This window comes from Rhinoderma darwinii (genome assembly GCF_050947455.1).
Source record: "Rhinoderma darwinii isolate aRhiDar2 chromosome 2 unlocalized genomic scaffold, aRhiDar2.hap1 SUPER_2_unloc_55, whole genome shotgun sequence".
Lineage (NCBI taxonomy): Eukaryota > Metazoa > Chordata > Amphibia > Anura > Rhinodermatidae > Rhinoderma > Rhinoderma darwinii.
Window position 1 is genome coordinate 1,458,466 of NW_027461724.1, and position 12,912 is coordinate 1,471,377.

The window sequence follows — 12,912 nt, forward strand, 5'->3', positions numbered from 1 at the left end:
TTGCAGTTGCAACAAACCCTTGCTTGCCTACAAAGAGAGCAGCAATTTGGATTTGTTACTATGTTACCTGGAAGAATAACAAACTGTGCAAGGATGGAGGTTGTAGGAGCAAGGAGAACAAGTTGTCTGTAAAGTTGGTGGATGCCTATTTTCCATTTTGCAGTCCCTTGTCTCCCTCTTGTGGCCTCCTGGAGGCAACTAGCTGTGCAAAAAAAAGACAGCCTGGGGGCCGGCTGTTGCAGTGTTGCCCTCTCAGGCAACACTGAGTGACTGACTGAGCCGCACCGTCTTATATAAAGTTCAGACGGAACTTTGCACGTGTCATAGTGGAGACCTCAGGAGCCAGAGCCAGCTTTCTGACATCATAATGGGGCCTCAGAGATAAAAGCCTGGGCCCAGGCAGTGTTGGTCAGTGCTGCTCAGCAGGCAGCACTGGACTGGATTAAAGCTGATACAAGGTGTGAAAGGAGAAGGGGTGGCAGTGGGCATGCACTTACTGCTGCTGCTGCTGCTGCCAGTGTTTGCACGGCAGGAGGGCATTTGGGCGTTGCCAGGAAGGCGTTTTTATGTCGATTCCTCCTCTTTCAGCACTGCATTGTGGTGCAAGCAAAAGAAGCAAAACGCGCGGCACGTTCGGGTTATCGCTTCTCGGCCTTTTGGCTAAGATCAAGTGTAGTATCTGTTCTTATCAGTTTAATATCTGATACGTCCCCTATCTGGGGACCATATATTAAATGGATTTTTAGAACAGGGAGATGGAAATAGAGCTTGCTCTGTCCACTCCACGCATTGACCTGGTATTGCAGTATTTCCAGGACCGGTGCACCCTTTCCTTATGTGTTTACTAAAATCAGATTCCAAAAGTGCTTTTTGTGTTTGCCATTGTTTTTGTCTTTCGGATGGGATCTCCCCTTTTAATCCCATTATTTCAACACCTGTTGGACAATGCATTTGTACAGTCATGTGTGATAATGAGCTAATTTATTAAATGCAATTAATTAATACATTGCCACCTCTTGTTTTGTGTCGTCTGTGTTTCTGTGTTTCCGGCATTTCACATTGGAACAGCTCATTCACCTTCCTTGTCTTCTCTCCGCCCTCCCTCCTAGGTAGGTTAAAGAGCTGCACCTGAGCCAGCCACTGATTGATGCAGCACCATAGTCAAATAGTGGAGTGGAGTAGGGGAACAGCAAACAGCCATTAAAGCAGCCAGCCAGCCCGCCCGCCCGCCCGCCCGCCCGTCACAATGGACCTACCTGTGTACACTAGATGGATGTGATGGAATGTACTGTGGTCCCTACATTTCAAGAAGAAGTAAGAATTGCAGTTGCAACAAACCCTTGCTTGCCTACAAAGAGAGCAGCAATTTGGATTTGTTACTATGTTACCTGGAAGAATAACAAACTGTGCAAGAATGGAGGTTGTAGGAGCAAGGAGAACAAGTTGTATGTAAAGTTGGTGGATGCCTATTTTCCATTTTGCAGTCCCTTGTCTCCCTCTTGTGGCCTCCTGGAGGCAACTAGCTGTGCAAAAAAAAGACAGCCTGGGGGCCGGCTGTTGCAGTGTTGCCCTCTCAGGCAACACTGAGTGACTGACTGAGCCGCACCGTCTTATATAAAGTTCAGACGGAACTTTGCACGTGTCATAGTGGAGACCTCTGGAGCCAGAGCCAGCTTTCTGACATCATAATGGGGCCTCAGAGATAAAAGCCTGGGCCCAGGCAGTGTTGGTCAGTGCTGCTCAGCAGGCAGCACTGGACTGGATTAAAGCTGATACAAGGTGTGAAAGGAGAAGGGGTGGCAGTGGGCATGCACTTACTGCTGCTGCTGCTGCTGCTGCCAGTGTTTGCACGGCAGGAGGGCATTTGGGCGTTGCCAGGAAGGCGTTTTTATGTCGATTCCTCCTCTTTCAGCACTGCATTGTGGTGCAAGCAAAAGAAGCAAAACGCGCGGCACGTTCGGGTTATCGCTTCTCGGCCTTTTGGCTAAGATCAAGTGTAGTATCTGTTCTTATCAGTTTAATATCTGATACGTCCCCTATCTGGGGACCATATATTAAATGGATTTTTAGAACAGGGAGATGGAAATAGAGCTTGCTCTGTCCACTCCACGCATTGACCTGGTATTGCAGTATTTCCAGGACCGGTGCACCCTTTCCTTATGTGTTTACTAAAATCAGATTCCAAAAGTGCTTTTTGTGTTTGCCATTGTTTTTGTCTTTCGGATGGGATCTCCCCTTTTAATCCCATTATTTCAACACCTGTTGGACAATGCATTTGTACAGTCATGTGTGATAATGAGCTAATTTATTAAATGCAATTAATTAATACATTGCCACCTCTTGTTTTGTGTCGTCTGTGTTTCTGTGTTTCCGGCATTTCACATTGGAACAGCTCATTCACCTTCCTTGTCTTCTCTCCGCCCTCCCTCCTAGGTAGGTTAAAGAGCTGCACCTGAGCCAGCCACTGATTGATGCAGCACCATAGTCAAATAGTGGAGTGGAGTAGGGGAACAGCAAACAGCCATTAAAGCAGCCAGCCAGCCCGCCCGCCCGCCCGCCCGCCCGTCACAATGGACCTACCTGTGTACACTAGATGGATGTGATGGAATGTACTGTGGTCCCTACATTTCAAGAAGAAGTAAGAATTGCAGTTGCAACAAACCCTTGCTTGCCTACAAAGAGAGCAGCAATTTGGATTTGTTACTATGTTACCTGGAAGAATAACAAACTGTGCAAGAATGGAGGTTGTAGGAGCAAGGAGAACAAGTTGTATGTAAAGTTGGTGGATGCCTATTTTCCATTTTGCAGTCCCTTGTCTCCCTCTTGTGGCCTCCTGGAGGCAACTAGCTGTGCAAAAAAAAGACAGCCTGGGGGCCGGCTGTTGCAGTGTTGCCCTCTCAGGCAACACTGAGTGACTGACTGAGCCGCACCGTCTTATATAAAGTTCAGACGGAACTTTGCACGTGTCATAGTGGAGACCTCTGGAGCCAGAGCCAGCTTTCTGACATCATAATGGGGCCTCAGAGATAAAAGCCTGGGCCCAGGCAGTGTTGGTCAGTGCTGCTCAGCAGGCAGCACTGGACTGGATTAAAGCTGATACAAGGTGTGAAAGGAGAAGGGGTGGCAGTGGGCATGCACTTACTGCTGCTGCTGCTGCTGCTGCCAGTGTTTGCACGGCAGGAGGGCATTTGGGCGTTGCCAGGAAGGCGTTTTTATGTCGATTCCTCCTCTTTCAGCACTGCATTGTGGTGCAAGCAAAAGAAGCAAAACGCGCGGCACGTTCGGGTTATCGCTTCTCGGCCTTTTGGCTAAGATCAAGTGTAGTATCTGTTCTTATCAGTTTAATATCTGATACGTCCCCTATCTGGGGACCATATATTAAATGGATTTTTAGAACAGGGAGATGGAAATAGAGCTTGCTCTGTCCACTCCACGCATTGACCTGGTATTGCAGTATTTCCAGGACCGGTGCACCCTTTCCTTATGTGTTTACTAAAATCAGATTCCAAAAGTGCTTTTTGTGTTTGCCATTGTTTTTGTCTTTCGGATGGGATCTCCCCTTTTAATCCCATTATTTCAACACCTGTTGGACAATGCATTTGTACAGTCATGTGTGATAATGAGCTAATTTATTAAATGCAATTAATTAATACATTGCCACCTCTTGTTTTGTGTCGTCTGTGTTTCTGTGTTTCCGGCATTTCACATTGGAACAGCTCATTCACCTTCCTTGTCTTCTCTCCGCCCTCCCTCCTAGGTAGGTTAAAGAGCTGCACCTGAGCCAGCCACTGATTGATGCAGCACCATAGTCAAATAGTGGAGTGGAGTAGGGGAACAGCAAACAGCCATTAAAGCAGCCAGCCCGCCCGTCACAATGGACCTACCTGTGTACACTAGATGGATGTGATGGAATGTACTGTGGTCCCTACATTTCAAGAAGAAGTAAGAATTGCAGTTGCAACAAACCCTTGCTTGCCTACAAAGAGAGCAGCAATTTGGATTTGTTACTATGTTACCTGGAAGAATAACAAACTGTGCAAGGATGGAGGTTGTAGGAGCAAGGAGAACAAGTTGTCTGTAAAGTTGGTGGATGCCTATTTTCCATTTTGCAGTCCCTTGTCTCCCTCTTGTGGCCTCCTGGAGGCAACTAGCTGTGCAAAAAAAAGACAGCCTGGGGGCCGGCTGTTGCAGTGTTGCCCTCTCAGGCAACACTGAGTGACTGACTGAGCCGCACCGTCTTATATAAAGTTCAGACGGAACTTTGCACGTGTCATAGTGGAGACCTCAGGAGCCAGAGCCAGCTTTCTGACATCATAATGGGGCCTCAGAGATAAAAGCCTGGGCCCAGGCAGTGTTGGTCAGTGCTGCTCAGCAGGCAGCACTGGACTGGATTAAAGCTGATACAAGGTGTGAAAGGAGAAGGGGTGGCAGTGGGCATGCACTTACTGCTGCTGCTGCTGCTGCCAATGTTTGCACGGCAGGAGGGCATTTGGGCGTTGCCAGGAAGGCGTTTTTATGTCGATTCCTCCTCTTTCAGCACTGCATTGTGGTGCAAGCAAAAGAAGCAAAACGCGCGGCACATTCGGGTTATCGCTTCTCGGCCTTTTGGCTAAGATCAAGTGTAGTATCTGTTCTTATCAGTTTAATATCTGATACGTCCCCTATCTGGGGACCATATATTAAATGGATTTTTAGAACAGGGAGATGGAAATAGAGCTTGCTCTGTCCACTCCACGCATTGACCTGGTATTGCAGTATTTCCAGGACCGGTGCACCCTTTCCTTATGTGTTTACTAAAATCAGATTCCAAAAGTGCTTTTTGTGTTTGCCATTGTTTTTGTCTTTCGGATGGGATCTCCCCTTTTAATCCCATTATTTCAACACCTGTTGGACAATGCATTTGTACAGTCATGTGTGATAATGAGCTAATTTATTAAATGCAATTAATTAATACATTGCCACCTCTTGTTTTGTGTCGTCTGTGTTTCTGTGTTTCCGGCATTTCACATTGGAACAGCTCATTCACCTTCCTTGTCTTCTCTCCGCCCTCCCTCCTAGGTAGGTTAAAGAGCTGCACCTGAGCCAGCCACTGATTGATGCAGCACCATAGTCAAATAGTGGAGTGGAGTAGGGGAACAGCAAACAGCCATTAAAGCAGCCAGCCCGACCGCCCGCCCGCCCGCCCGTCACAATGGACCTACCTGTGTACACTAGATGGATGTGATGGAATGTACTGTGGTCCCTACATTTCAAGAAGAAGTAAGAATTGCAGTTGCAACAAACCCTTGCTTGCCTACAAAGAGAGCAGCAATTTGGATTTGTTACTATGTTACCTGGAAGAATAACAAACTGTGCAAGGATGGAGGTTGTAGGAGCAAGGAGAACAAGTTGTCTGTAAAGTTGGTGGATGCCTATTTTCCATTTTGCAGTCCCTTGTCTCCCTCTTGTGGCCTCCTGGAGGCAACTAGCTGTGCAAAAAACAAGACAGCCTGGGGGCCGGCTGTTGCAGTGTTGCCCTCTCAGGCAACACTGAGTGACTGACTGAGCCGCACCGTCTTATATAAATGTAGTGTCCCACAGGAGCACTACTATGAAAACTATGTTTGTCTTCATGTGTTGTGTTATGCTGCCATCTACAGGTTCAGAAATGTTATGACATTGTGTTTCAGCCTATGCGGAGTGTTTTTCTATAATGTAACAGAAGCTGGGAGGAGTTAATTAGGGAGTGGTGAGTGTGGTGAGCTAGGAGGGGATGCAGCAGGAGGCACAGGGAAGGTGCTCCTGAGTTCAGCCATTTGCGGATTACAGAGAAAGACAGGCCTAAAGAGATTTATTGGAATAACAGCTCAAGGAGCCAGAAGAGTCCAGAAAGAGAGACTGTGAGTAGAGAGATAATAGCACTCCTGCATTTAGTATTGGGCTACACTGATTGAGCTGAATTTGGATGACATATTTGTATTGTACAATCTCCATCTTGAAAAGTAAAAGTGTGCTGCAAGCTCTCCTGATTAACTGCCACCACCGTCTCCTGTCTTCTATTTGCACTCTACACCAAGGGCACCCCAAATAACACCAGACAGGAGTCAGCCACCAAGGGAGTGCCCCGGGGGAAACAACAGTCATCATCATCCTCTTGTGCAACCCCCTCATCACTGTGTGTGTGTGTCCCTGGGAGGTGGGAAGGCCTGCAAGGCAAAATACCACCGTGACACAAGACAGAGAGCCCAGTATCCACCATTTTGGGTTCCTGCATTCCCCGCCACCCACGGGCCACCACATATCATTTTGGCGTCACGAACAGGATATCTATGGCCTCTGTGCCTTATGAACTAAGTCAGCGCTGATGCGCCACAGCCGGAGCCAGATTATCGCAGCCGGAGCAGAGTTACAGACATTTCGATACAGCCGGAATAAAAGTTTCCCGCCAAGTCGCCGCCATATTGGAAGTGGCAAGGAGCTGGGCAAGAGAACCCGCGAAAACAGCGGAGCAGCTAAGAGAAAGCTGGTGAGTGCCTGAATAGGCCAGTAAATGAGATTTAAAGTAAAAAGTGGCAGTTAACAGTGTAGAGACACCGGAAAAGATATCCGGAAAAGAGGCTTAGTGCATAGCCTGAAATTGAACACCCGTTGCTAGGGGTTACTGTAGGACTTATTGCAGAAAATGTCTGACGACGGAGATAACGGCCCTCCAAGCCCCAGTGGGTCACCTCCAACAGCGCAAGTGATGCCACTCACTATGCCCTATTACTTTGGAGCACCATGGCTTCCTCGCTACAAAGGCGAAGTTCATTCCCTGAGGGAATTCAAAGAGAAGATGCTGTCCATGTTCCGTTTGTATCCTGTCTCAACAGACCAGAGGGTTGAGATATTGATAGGACAACTAGAGGGCGCAGCATTAAGAGAAGTGAAATCCTGGCCCAGAACAGAGAAAAAAACAGTGGAACAGATACTGGACCGATTGCGTGCCACATTTGAAGTAAGGACTGTGGCAGAGCTCAAGATGAGATTCTTTGGAAAGAAGCAGCAGCCCGGTGAGTCATTGAGAGACTTTGCTTTATCCCTGCAGGAGGCCCAGCGGGCAATTATGCAAGTAGAACCCTTAGAGGCTGCAGAGGCTGACAAGGCCTTAAGGGAGCAGTTTGTTGAAGGAGCTGCATCTGAAGCTCTTAAAAGTCAGCTCAGAATGTTGGCCTCCCAGAACCCAAGCTGTATCTTCTTGGACTTTAAAGAGCTCGCAATTAGAATCCTGGGGACTGAAGCGGCAGGGGTTCAAGCCAAAGTTTTCCCCTATTCCATAGAGACTCCTACGGAGTCGCAAGTAGATCATCCTACAGCAGCGGGAAGTCAAGTTGCACTAGCTCAGTGTGCTCACATGCAAGCTCAAGATCCAGTTGGTGAACTGAGGGACCAAATTGCTGTCCTCACCAAGAGCCTCAGTAAAATGTGCCAGAAAATGGAAGATATGGAGCAACGCCAGAAAGAAAGCCGCCGCTACTCCAGTAACAGGTTCAGTAACCGATCAGAAGGGGAAAGTTACCGGAATTGGGGTAGACGCTCTTCTGACAGATTTGATACCACCGGAAGACCCATTTGTCGTAGGTGTCAAAGAGCTGGCCATATTGAAAGAGAATGTCGTCAGTTAAACGACAATCCCCCGAGGCAGAGGACCGCCCCTCGGGAGGAAGACCAATAGGTCCCACAACACCAGAATGGATTCCCCGGTACATTGGGCAGTGTCCAGTGATTACGATCCACCTAAATGGGATCCCACTGTCGGCCTTACTGGACACTGGCTCTCAAGTCACCACTCTGCAGAGAAGTTGGTTTGAGAAGTACTGGGACCTCGACCAGCTGATACAACCCCCAGACACGTGGCTTAACATTGTAGCCAGTAATGGACAATCGATACCCCATCGGGGCTACTGGGAACCCACGATCCAGATGGGAGAAACTGAACTGCCCCAGCAAGGCGTAATTGTAGTGAACGTCTGGGATGATGACTTTCCACCAGTGGTGCTGGGCATGAATGTTCTTAGGAATTGCTATGAAGAGATGCTAGATGCCCTACACCGAGCACTTTCTACAGTCCCTGTCTCCAATCAAAATGCAATTCAGCATGCTATCCGTCTCTTGAATGCCCAACAGAGGTTCACGAATGAAAAGGGTGAGATCTGCCGTGCCCGCATCATGGACTCACAACCAGTGACTCTGGAACCAGAGACGGAAACCATTCTGTGGTGTCGAGCTCGTCCAGGTTTGCAAGGTCAAGATTACCAGGCCCTTGTGGAACCTCTTCTTCTGGAAGATCATCCGACCGTGCTAGCAGCCAGAAGTCTAGTGACTGTTTCTAATGGGAGGGTACCTATTCGCCTCCTGAACATTGGTGATACGGCTGTGGTACTGAGTAAATACCGTCCAGTTGCTAAGCTCTCACAGGTCTTCTTCCAAGATGTCTGGAGCCCTGAGACTACAGTGTTCCAGCAAGCTACCCAGAATCAAGTTACCCCTGAGATGACAACAAAACCCTGGTGGACCGAGATCCATGTTGGCGATGCTAATACTACCGAAGAGGAGATCGAAGGAGCCCTGATGGTGGCCAAAGACAATCAACAAGCCTTCAGTAAACATCCTATGGATTTTGGGAAGGCTACTATCATTGAGCACACCATCCCTACCGGCGTCCATCCACCCATCAAAGAAAGGTACCGTCCCCTTCCACCAGCCATGTACCAGCCAGTGAAGAAAATGATTCGGGAGATGAAGGACGCAGATGTGATTCGGGAGAGCTACAGTCCATGGGCTGCACCCCTAGTCCTGGTGAAAAAGAAGGATGGCAACATTAGATTCTGCGTGGACTACCGCAAAATCAATAATATCACTCACAAGGATGCGTATCCCCTGCCACGCATTGAAGAATCCCTGACTGCTTTGGGGTCTGCTGCCTACTTCTCAACTCTGGATTTGACCAGCGGGTATTGGCAGGTACCTATGGCTCCCGAAGATAGGGAAAAGACTGCTTTCACTACTCCCATGGGGTTGTTCGAGTTTAATTGTATGCCCTTTGGGCTATGCAATGCCCCGGGAACCTTCCAGAGGCTGATGGAACGCTGCCTGGGTCACCAAAACTTCGAGACCGTCCTCTTGTACCTGGACGACGTAATCATCTACTCAAAGACTTATGAGGAACACCTACAGCACCTGGCAGAAGTCCTCAAAACCCTCATCAAATATGGCCTGAAAGTGAAACCCTCCAAGTGTCATCTCCTGAAGCCGGAAGTCCATTACTTAGGCCATGTCGTGAGTGCAGAAGGAGTGGTTCCTGACCCAGGCAAAGTAGCAGCAGTAAAGAGCTGGCCAGCCCCTACCACAGTCAAGGAGGTGAGAAGTTTCTTGGGATTTGCAGGGTATTATAGACGGTTCATCCCACACTTTGCCCAGATTGCAGAACCCCTCCAGGGATTGTTAAGAGGTCACTCCAAGGAAGCTATGAAGAGAAGGATCCCGATTGAGTGGGCTGAAGCCCATGAAGCCGCTTTCCAGAAGCTGAAGCAGCTGTTAACCGAACCACCTATCCTGGGATATCCTGACTACAACCAACCCTATAGGCTGTATACTGATGCCAGCCAGAAGGGATTGGGGGCCGTCCTGTCGCAGGTACAGGACCAGAAAGAGAGAGTCATCGCTTATGCCAGCAGAGGTCTTCGAGGCGCTGAACGGAACGACCAGAATTATAGTTCCTTTAAGCTGGAATTCCTGGCCCTTGTGTGGGCAGTGACCGAAAAATTTAAAGATTACCTGGCTGCAACACCCTTCATCGTCTTCACGGATAATAATCCGCTGGCCCACTTGGATACAGCGCGACTGGGAGCTCTTGAACAGCGATGGGCATCCAGACTGGCGAATTATCAGTTTGTGATCAAGTACCGGACTGGTGCGTCCAACGTGAATGCCGATGCCTTATCCCGTTTGCCTGTGGGTGAAGAACTGGTCCGATGTAATGATGAATGTGAAGAGGTAGAGATGCCTACATTCTATGCTCAGTTTGCAACCCAGAATTCGGTAATCGCTCAGAGGAAGCGAAACGAACATCCGCAACCAAATGTTCCTGACTGCTCCCAAGATTCCAGACAGTGGGCTAGATTCCAACGGGAGAGTAGAAACCTACAGGAATTGCAGACTTCCCTTCTTCAGAAGAGGACTCCGGACCGAATACGTAGAGGTCAAGCTGATCAGGAATTAATTTGTCTATGGAGACTGAGGAATCGACTTTTCGTGTCCAGAGGTCTACTACAGAGGACTGCCCTGGATCCCGTAACGGGTGAGCGTCTACATCAAATTGTGGTACCCCGGCGAGATTCCAAATCCATCTTGGAAGCCTACCATGACAGATCGGGACACTTTGGGGTTCATAAAACGGAAGATACCATACGCCGACGATTTTACTGGATTGGCATGAGAGACGACATAGAGAAGTGGTGCCGAGAATGTCCCACCTGTGCTCAGAGCCGAGGAGAGCGTCATGACCAGAGAGCCCCACTTCACCCCATCATCAGTCATAGACCGCTGGAACTGGTAGCCATTGACCATGTCAAGTTTGAACCAAGCCGCACTGGGTATACTTATGCTATAACTATAATTGACCACTATACGAAGTTCGTGGTAGCTATGCCAGTGAAAGACCTGACTGCCAAGACCACCGCTGCCATCTTTTGGAAGAATTTCGTACTCCCCTATGGCTGTCCGGACAAGATCCTGACTGATCGTGGTTCCGCATTTGAGTCTCAACTGTTCCACGAGTTGTGTTCCCTCTATGGCTGTCAGAAGCTGAGAACTACCGCTTATCATCCACAAGGTAATGGCTTATGTGAAAAGATGAACCAGACTCTTATTGGGATGTTAAGAACTGTTCCGTCCCAGAAGAGGGCTGATTGGCCGACTCTCCTGCCAGAATTGGTGTACCTGTATAACAACACTGTGCACTGTTCCACAGGGTACACTCCTTACTATCTCCTGTTTGGCCGTCAGGGCAAATTGCCTTCGGACTTGGCCATGGATGTCGAAGTTCCAGATACTATCAACCCCCTGCCAAACACAGAGTGGGTGAGTGATCACCAGCGTCGCCTGGCTGAAGCCAACGAGATTGTGGAAAGACGGATGGAAGATGCTCGTCAAAGGCAACAAGCAGGTTTTGATCAAAAGGCCGAAGCAGAACCCTTCCAAATTGGAGACCGTGTGTGGCTGAAAAACAACCATCGTTCAAGTAAGTTGGACAGCAAGTGGCAGAAAGAACCATACACAATTAAGTCCATCCCGCACCCTGGGACTGATGTCTATGAGATTGTGCGCGAAGGCCGAGATTCCCAAGTCGTCCACCGTAATCGTCTCAAGCTCTGCCTAAAGGAAGAGGTACCAGCAGAACCACAGACAACTGAGAAATCTCCTGCAGCTGAACCGCTACCGCCAACAACTAGTATGTCCCCTCTTGATTGGCTGTTCCAACCTTGGCTGTCTATTTTTGTTCCAAGAACTGTTCTTGATCCCGGCGAAGACCAAGTGACCTCGTCATCCGAGTTCCGGCCTGGTCCAGTGGAATCCAGGGACCCTGAAATTGTTATAGAGGAGCCCCTGAGGAGATCTGATAGAGCTACCCGAGGTAAGATGCCAGCTCGATATCAAGATTGAACTGTTGAATCTGAGACTTCATTTTTGGATTATCCTTCACCAGAGACATTGTATTGTTTACATCCCAATTGGGTAACAAGCCCTTCATTTTCCCCAGTTCATATGACAAGGACTCTTGGACATTTTCCCTGTTCAGCATTATATCCTCATATTCCTCAGAGACTGTATGGACTCTTAGTTTATTATTGCAATTGTGATTAACCTTTGTTTTAGGTTAACCTGCCGCCTGGAGAGTCGGATGCCGAGGACGGCTTTATTTAAAGAGGGGGTGTATGTAGTGTCCCACAGGAGCACTACTATGAAAACTATGTTTGTCTTCATGTGTTGTGTTATGCTGCCATCTACAGGTTCAGAAATGTTATGACATTGTGTTTCAGCCTATGCGGAGTGTTTTTCTATAATGTAACAGAAGCTGGGAGGAGTTAATTAGGGAGTGGTGAGTGTGGTGAGCTAGGAGGGGATGCAGCAGGAGGCACAGGGAAGGTGCTCCTGAGTTCAGCCATTTGCGGATTACAGAGAAAGACAGGCCTAAAGAGATTTATTGGAATAACAGCTCAAGGAGCCAGAAGAGTCCAGAAAGAGAGACTGTGAGTAGAGAGATAATAGCACTCCTGCATTTAGTATTGGGCTACACTGATTGAGCTGAATTTGGATGACATATTTGTATTGTACAATCTCCATCTTGAAAAGTAAAAGTGTGCTGCAAGCTCTCCTGATTAACTGCCACCACCGTCTCCTGTCTTCTATTTGCACTCTACACCAAGGGCACCCCAAATAACACCAGACAGGAGTCAGCCACCAAGGGAGTGCCCCGGGGGAAACAACAGTCATCATCATCCTCTTGTGCAACCCCCTCATCACTGTGTGTGTGTGTCCCTGGGAGGTGGGAAGGCCTGCAAGGCAAAATACCACTGTGACACAAGACAGAGAGCCCAGTATCCACCATTTTGGGTTCCTGCATTCCCCGCCACCCACGGGCCACCACATATCATTTTGGCGTCACGAACAGGATATCTATGGCCTCTGTGCCTTATGAACTAAGTCAGCGCTGATGCGCCACAGCCGGAGCCAGATTATCGCAGCCGGAGCAGAGTTACAGACATTTCGATACAGCCGGAATAAAAGTTTCCCGCCAAGTCGCCGCCATATTGGAAGTGGCAAGGAGCTGGGCAAGAGAACCCGCGAAAACAGCGGAGCAGCTAAGAGAAAGCTGGTGAGTGCCTGAATAGG

General features: G+C 48.6%; 4 non-coding genes across 4 annotated transcripts; all 4 read left to right on the plus strand.

The window, feature by feature from the left end:
- Nucleotides 1-640: 640 nt before the first annotated feature.
- LOC142679478 (U2 spliceosomal RNA) lies at nucleotides 641-831 on the plus strand. Its single transcript, XR_012852722.1, has one exon. It is a non-coding gene; the product is annotated as a U2 spliceosomal RNA (small nuclear RNA).
- A 1,133-nt stretch (nucleotides 832-1,964) lies between these two features.
- On the plus strand, nucleotides 1,965-2,155 carry LOC142679479 (U2 spliceosomal RNA). The gene has a single exon (XR_012852723.1). It is a non-coding gene; the product is annotated as a U2 spliceosomal RNA (small nuclear RNA).
- A 1,133-nt stretch (nucleotides 2,156-3,288) lies between these two features.
- LOC142679480 (U2 spliceosomal RNA) lies at nucleotides 3,289-3,479 on the plus strand. Its single transcript, XR_012852724.1, has one exon. It is a non-coding gene; the product is annotated as a U2 spliceosomal RNA (small nuclear RNA).
- Nucleotides 3,480-4,589: 1,110 nt separating this feature from the next.
- On the plus strand, nucleotides 4,590-4,780 carry LOC142679481 (U2 spliceosomal RNA). The gene has a single exon (XR_012852725.1). It is a non-coding gene; the product is annotated as a U2 spliceosomal RNA (small nuclear RNA).
- Nucleotides 4,781-12,912: the final 8,132 nt, after the last annotated feature.